Genomic DNA, 6,028 nt, shown 5'->3' on the forward strand with positions numbered 1-6,028 from the left:
CGGTTTGCACAGAGTGTGTGTGTCAAATCAGCCTCTGGTTCAAATCCCAGCCTTGTTAATTCAGTTCCTCATTCTGATAAGGTAGCTAGTGGTTTGCAAGTCACCATTCTTACTGTAGTATTTATAATACTACACCGTGCATGAGAAAGAACACAATGTATAAATATAGTTGAGTGCAGGGATGCTGTGGTGTGGCTTGGGATTCTTTTAGGGAAGAGGAAAGGGGTAGAGATTACTGAGTGCTGCAGGTAGGAAGCAAGGGTGTGGGAACATGAGTGCTCAAGTTACCAATCTCAAAACTCTTGTTTCTTCTTCTCCTAAAACTTTTGTTTCATTGAGGCTGTGCCTCATTAGAGTAGGGCAAAGGACTCATTCCTGTCTTTTTCATAGCCATAGTGGAATATCAGCCTCCGGAGATGGCAGTTGCAGCTATTCTAGAAGCCCTTTCTTGTTTTTACAGCTCCATAACAGTCCAGAAAATAGGGAACCCAGCTTCTGCTAGCTCAGTGGTTCTCACACTTTTTTTTACTGGTGACCCCTTTCACATAGCAAGATTCTGAGTGTGATACCCCACCCCCAAATTAAAAACATACAATAGCCTTGTGACCCCTTGAGGGATCCCAACCCCCAGTTTGAGAACCCCTGTTCTAGCTGTAGCTGCATCTCAAGAGAGCAGTGTGAATTTGTCAAGTTGCTCTAACTAGCCCTGGCTCAGTATTGCTATAGGTAACATGGGGGTCTTTGAAAGTATATAAAGAATCATAGAATATCAGGGTTGGAAGGGACCCCTGAAGGTCATCTAGTCCAACCCCCTGCTCGAAGCAGGACCAATTCCCAGTTAAATCATCCCAGCCAGGGCTTTGTCAAGCCTGACCTTAAAAACCTCTAAGGAAGGAGATTCTACCACCTCCCTAGGTAACGCATTCCAGTGTTTCACCACCCTCTTAGTGAAAAAGTTTTTCCTAATATCCAATCTAAACCTCCCCCACTGCAACTTGAGAACATTACTCCTCATTCTGTCATCTGCTACCATTGAGAACAGTCTAGAGCCATCCTCTTTGGAACCCCCTTTCAGGTAGTTGAAAGCAGCTATCAAATCCCCCCTCATTCTTCTCTTCTGCAGGCTAAACAATCCCAGCTCCCTCAGCCTCTCCTCATAAGTCATGTGTTCTAGACCCCTAATCATTTTTGTTGCCCTTCGCTGGACTCTCTCCAATTTATCCACATCCTTCTTGTAGTGTGGGGCCCAAAACTGGACACAGTACTCCAGATGAGGCCTCACCAATGTCGAATAGAGGGGAACGATCACGTCCCTCGATCTGCTCGCTATGCCCCTACTTATACATCCCAAAATGCCATTGGCCTTCTTGGCAACAAGGGCACACTGCTGACTCATATCCAGCTTCTCGTCCACTGTTACCCCTAGGTCCTTTTCCGTAGAACTGCTGCCTAGCCATTCGGTCCCTAGTCTGTAGCGGTGCATTGGATTCTTCCATCCTAAGTGCAGGACTCTGCACTTATCCTTATTGAACCTCATCAGATTTCTTTTGGCCCAATCCTCCAATTTGTCTAGGTCCTTCTGTATCCTATCCCTCCCCTCCAGCGTATCTACCACTCCTCCCAGTTTAGTATCATCCGCAAATTTGCTGAGAGTGCAATCCACACCATCCTCCAGATCATTTATGAAGATATTGAACAAAACCGGCCCCAGGACCGACCCTTGGGGCACTCCACTTGATACCGGCTGCCAACTAGACATGGAACCATTGATCACTACCCGTTGAGCCCGACAATCTAGCCAGCTTTCTACCCACCTTATAGTGCATTCATCCAGCCCATACTTCCTTAACTTGCTGACAAGAATACTGAGGGATGATCTAGAAATTGTTGGGGATAAACGAAGACAATGCTAAATTGTTAGGGATAGATCAGGTTTGGTTTGGTCCCCTCTGCCTACTGGCAGAGTTAAGGTTGTGTGGGACTATTAGGTGCGAGATGTTAACTTTAACTTTCCTGACTTCCAGAGGTTTGTTTGTCTACCCCTGCCTTGTGTCTTTCCAGAACACAGAAGAGAGACAATCTTAACTCTGTGTTAAAGTTTGTCCATGAATTTCCTTTGTTTTCTGAGGAAGGGAGGGGGCCATGATTGAGAAGGGTTCTCAAGTATACTTTGCCACCATTCAGTTACTGCATCTGCCTTCCGCGAGGGTTAGAGAGGAAAGTGAAAGCTAATGGCCTGTGAAGAGCGTACGAAGGCATTCTGCGGTGTGGGAGGTTACAGAGGTGGGAAGTGGCTTTTTCATCCTTCAGTTGAATGTGAACATGCCATGCTGATGAATATAGGCTGAAACACTAGCCCTGAGGGGCCTGAACTACCCCATTCAACTCAATGAAGATTACACCCAAGTCCATCTCCCCCAGATCTCAGGACTGGCCTAAACTAGAAAATTTGGTTCATAGAATCATAGACTATCAGGGTTGGAAGGGACCTCAGGAGGTCATCTAGTCCAACCCCCTGCTCAAAGCAGGACCAATCACCAACTCAATCATCCTAGTCAGGTCTTTGTCAAGCCTGAACTTAAAAACCTCAAAGGAAGGAGATTCCACCCCCCCCCAGGTAACACATTCCAGTGCTTCACCACCCTCCTAGTGAAAAACTTTTTCCTAATATCCAACCTAGACCTCCCCCACTGCAACTTGAGACCATTACTCCTTGTTCTGTCGTCTGCTACCACTGAGAACAGTCTAGATCCATTCTCTTTGGAACCCCCTTTCAGGTAGTTGAAAGCAGCTATCAAATCCCCCCACATTCTTTTCTTCTGCAGACTAAACAATCCCAGTTCCCTCGGCCTTTCCTCATAAGTCATGTGTTCCAGTCCCCTAATCATCTTTGTTGCCCTCTGCTGGGCACTTTCCAATTTTTTCACATCCTTCTTGTAGTGTGGGGCCCAAAACTGGACACAGTACTCCAGATGAGGCCTCACCAATGTCAAATAGAGGGGAATGATCACATCCCTCGATCTGCTGGCAATGCCCCTACTTATACATCCCAAAATGCCATTGGCCTTCTTGGCAACAAGGGCACACTGTTGACTCATATCCAGCTTCTCGTCCGCTGTAACCCCTAGGTCCTTTTCTGCAGAACTGCTGCCTAGCCACTCGGTCCCTAGTCTTTAGCAGTGCATGGGATTCTTCTGTCCTAAGTGCAGGACTCTGTACTTGTCCTTGTTGAACCTCATCAGATTTCTTTTGGCCCAAACCTCTAATTTGTCTAGGTCCCTCTGTATCCTATCCCTACCCTCCAGCATATCTACCTCTCCTCCCAGTTTAGTGTCATCTGCAAACTTGCTGAGGGTGCAATCCACGCCATCCTCCAGATCATTAATGAAGATATTGAACAAAACTGGCCCCAAGACCTACCCTTGGGGCACTCTGCTTGATACTGACTGCCAACTAGACATGGAGCCATTGATCACTACCTGTTGAGCCTAACAATCTAGCCAGCTTTCTATCCACCTTATAGTCCATTCATCCATCCCATACTTCTTTAACTTGCTGGCAAGAATACTGTTGGAGACCATGTCAAAAGCTTTGCTAAAGTCAAGGAATAACACGTCCACTGCTTCCCCCTCATCCACAGAGCCAGTTATCTCGTCATAGAAGGCAATTAGATTAGTCAGGCATGACTTGCCCTTGATGAATCCATGCTGACTGTTCCTGATCACTTTCCTCTCCTCTAAGTGCTTCAGAATTGATTCTTTGAGGACCTGCTCCGTGATTTTTCCAGGGGCTGAGGGGAGGTTGACTGGCCGGTAGTTCCCCGGATCCTCCTTCTTCCCTTTTTAAAAGATGGGCACTATATTAGCCTTTTTCCAGTCGTCCAGGACCTCCCCTGATTGCCATGAGTTTTCAAAGATAATGGCCTATGGCTCTGCAATCACATCCACCAACTCCTTTAGCACTCTGATGCAGTGCATCTGGCCCCATGGACTTGTGGTTGTCCAGCTTTTCCAAATAATCTCAAACCACTTCTTTCTCCACAGAGGGCTGGTCACCTCCTCCCCATGCTGTGCTGCCCAGTGCAGTAGTCTGGGAGCTGACCTTGTTTGTGAAGACAGAGGCAAAAAAAGCATTGAGTACATTAGCTTTTTCCACATCCTCTGTCACTAGGTTGCCTCCCTCATTCAGTAAGGGGTCCACACTTTCCTTGACTTTCTTCTTGTTGCTAACATACCTGAAGAAACCCTTCTTGTTACTCTTAACATCTCTTGCTAGCTGCAACTCCAGGTGGGATTTGGCCTTCCTGATTTAACTCCTGCATGCCTGAGCAATATTTTTATACTCCTCCCTGGTCATTTGTCAAACTTTCCTCTTCTTGTAAGCTTCTTTTTTGTGTTTAAGAGCAGCAAGGATTTCACTGTTAAGCCAAGCTCGTCGCCTGCCATATTTACTATTCTTTTTACACATCGGGATGGTTTGTTCCTGTAACCTCAGTAAGGATTCTTTAAAATATAGCCAGCTCTTCTGGACTCCTTTCTCTCTCATGTTATTCTCCCAGAGGATCCTGCCTATCAGTTCCTGGTGGGAGTCAAAGTCTGCTTTTCTGAAGTCCAGGGTCTGTATTCTGCTGCTCTCCTTTCTTCCTTGTGTCAGGATCCTGAACTCGACCATCTCATGGTCACTGCCTCCCAGGTTCCCATCCACTTTTGCTTCCCCTACTAATTCTTCCCGGTTTGTGAGCAGCAGGTCAAGAAGAGCTCTGCCCCTAGTTGGTTCCTCTAGCACTTGCACCAGAAAATTGCCGCCTACACTTTCCAAAAACTTCTTGGATTGTCTGTGCACCGTTATATTGCTCTCCCAGCAGATATCAGGGTGATTGCAGGCCCTCGTTCTCATGGGAGATTTCAATCTACCAACTTCTGTTAGTTGCCCGAAGTTTTAACTACGTCAATCAGGGGTGTGAGAAAACCACACCCATGAGCAGTGTTTGGTTAAACTGACCTAAGTCCCAGTGTAGACAATGGTTGCTGGAAGAATTCTTCCAAGGACCAAACTACTGCTGCTTGGGGAGGTGGATTACCTCTGCCAGGGGGAGAATCCCTCTCGTTGGCATAGCTAACATCTACACTGAAGTGCTCCAGGGGCATAGCTGTGCTCCTGTAGCATTTTAAATGTAGACAAGCCCTCGCCTCTTTGTATGTGTGGCAGGATTGAACATCACTCTTTTTCAGCTCTCTACCCTGGTTTCAGCACGGTGAGCGTACATGGTGCAGGCATGTTCCCAACCCCGATCCAGTTCACGGTGCTTCCTGCCAGGAGTTCACTGAGCCTCTCCTGGCACAGAAGTGATTCATCCTGGCTAGGACTCTTGTGCCATCCTCTCTGGCATCATTTTCAGTGTAGTATAGTAACTCTTCACTTTAAGTTGTAGTTATGTTCCTGAAAAAGGTGACTTTAAGCAAAACGATGTTAAGTGAATCCAATTTCCCCATAAGAATTAATGAAAATGGGTGGGTAGGTTCCAGGGAAAATTTTTTTTTGCCAGAATGAAAAATAAATAAATAAATATATATATATACACACACAGAGTGTAAGTTTTAAACAAACAATACTGTACACAGCGATGATGATTGTGAAGCTTGGTTGAGGTGGTGGAGTCAGAGGGTGGGATATTTCTAAATGATGAACTAGCAATTGGCTGAGCCCTCAAGGGTTAACTCGTTGTTAATGTAGCCTCACACTCTGCAAGGCAGCAGGAATGGAGGAAGGGGAGACAGCATGGCAGACAGAGACAGAGACACACACCCTATGTATGAGAGAGAGAGAGATGCGCATTTTCCCTTTAAGTAGGCTGACACCACTCTTAAATACACTACCTTGTTAAGTTAATCAGCAAGCTGAGACCACAGCAGCCGCTGCCAGGAAGCTCCCTCCAGCTTGAGCCCTGTCCTGTGTCCCCCTGCTCTATGGAGATGGGTAAGCGGGGTGCAGGAGCAGGGGGGAGGGGAACACCCTGACATTAGCCCCT

The sequence above is a fragment of the Lepidochelys kempii genome, chromosome 1, assembly GCF_965140265.1.
Source record: "Lepidochelys kempii isolate rLepKem1 chromosome 1, rLepKem1.hap2, whole genome shotgun sequence".
In the NCBI taxonomy this organism is placed as follows: domain Eukaryota; kingdom Metazoa; phylum Chordata; order Testudines; family Cheloniidae; genus Lepidochelys; species Lepidochelys kempii.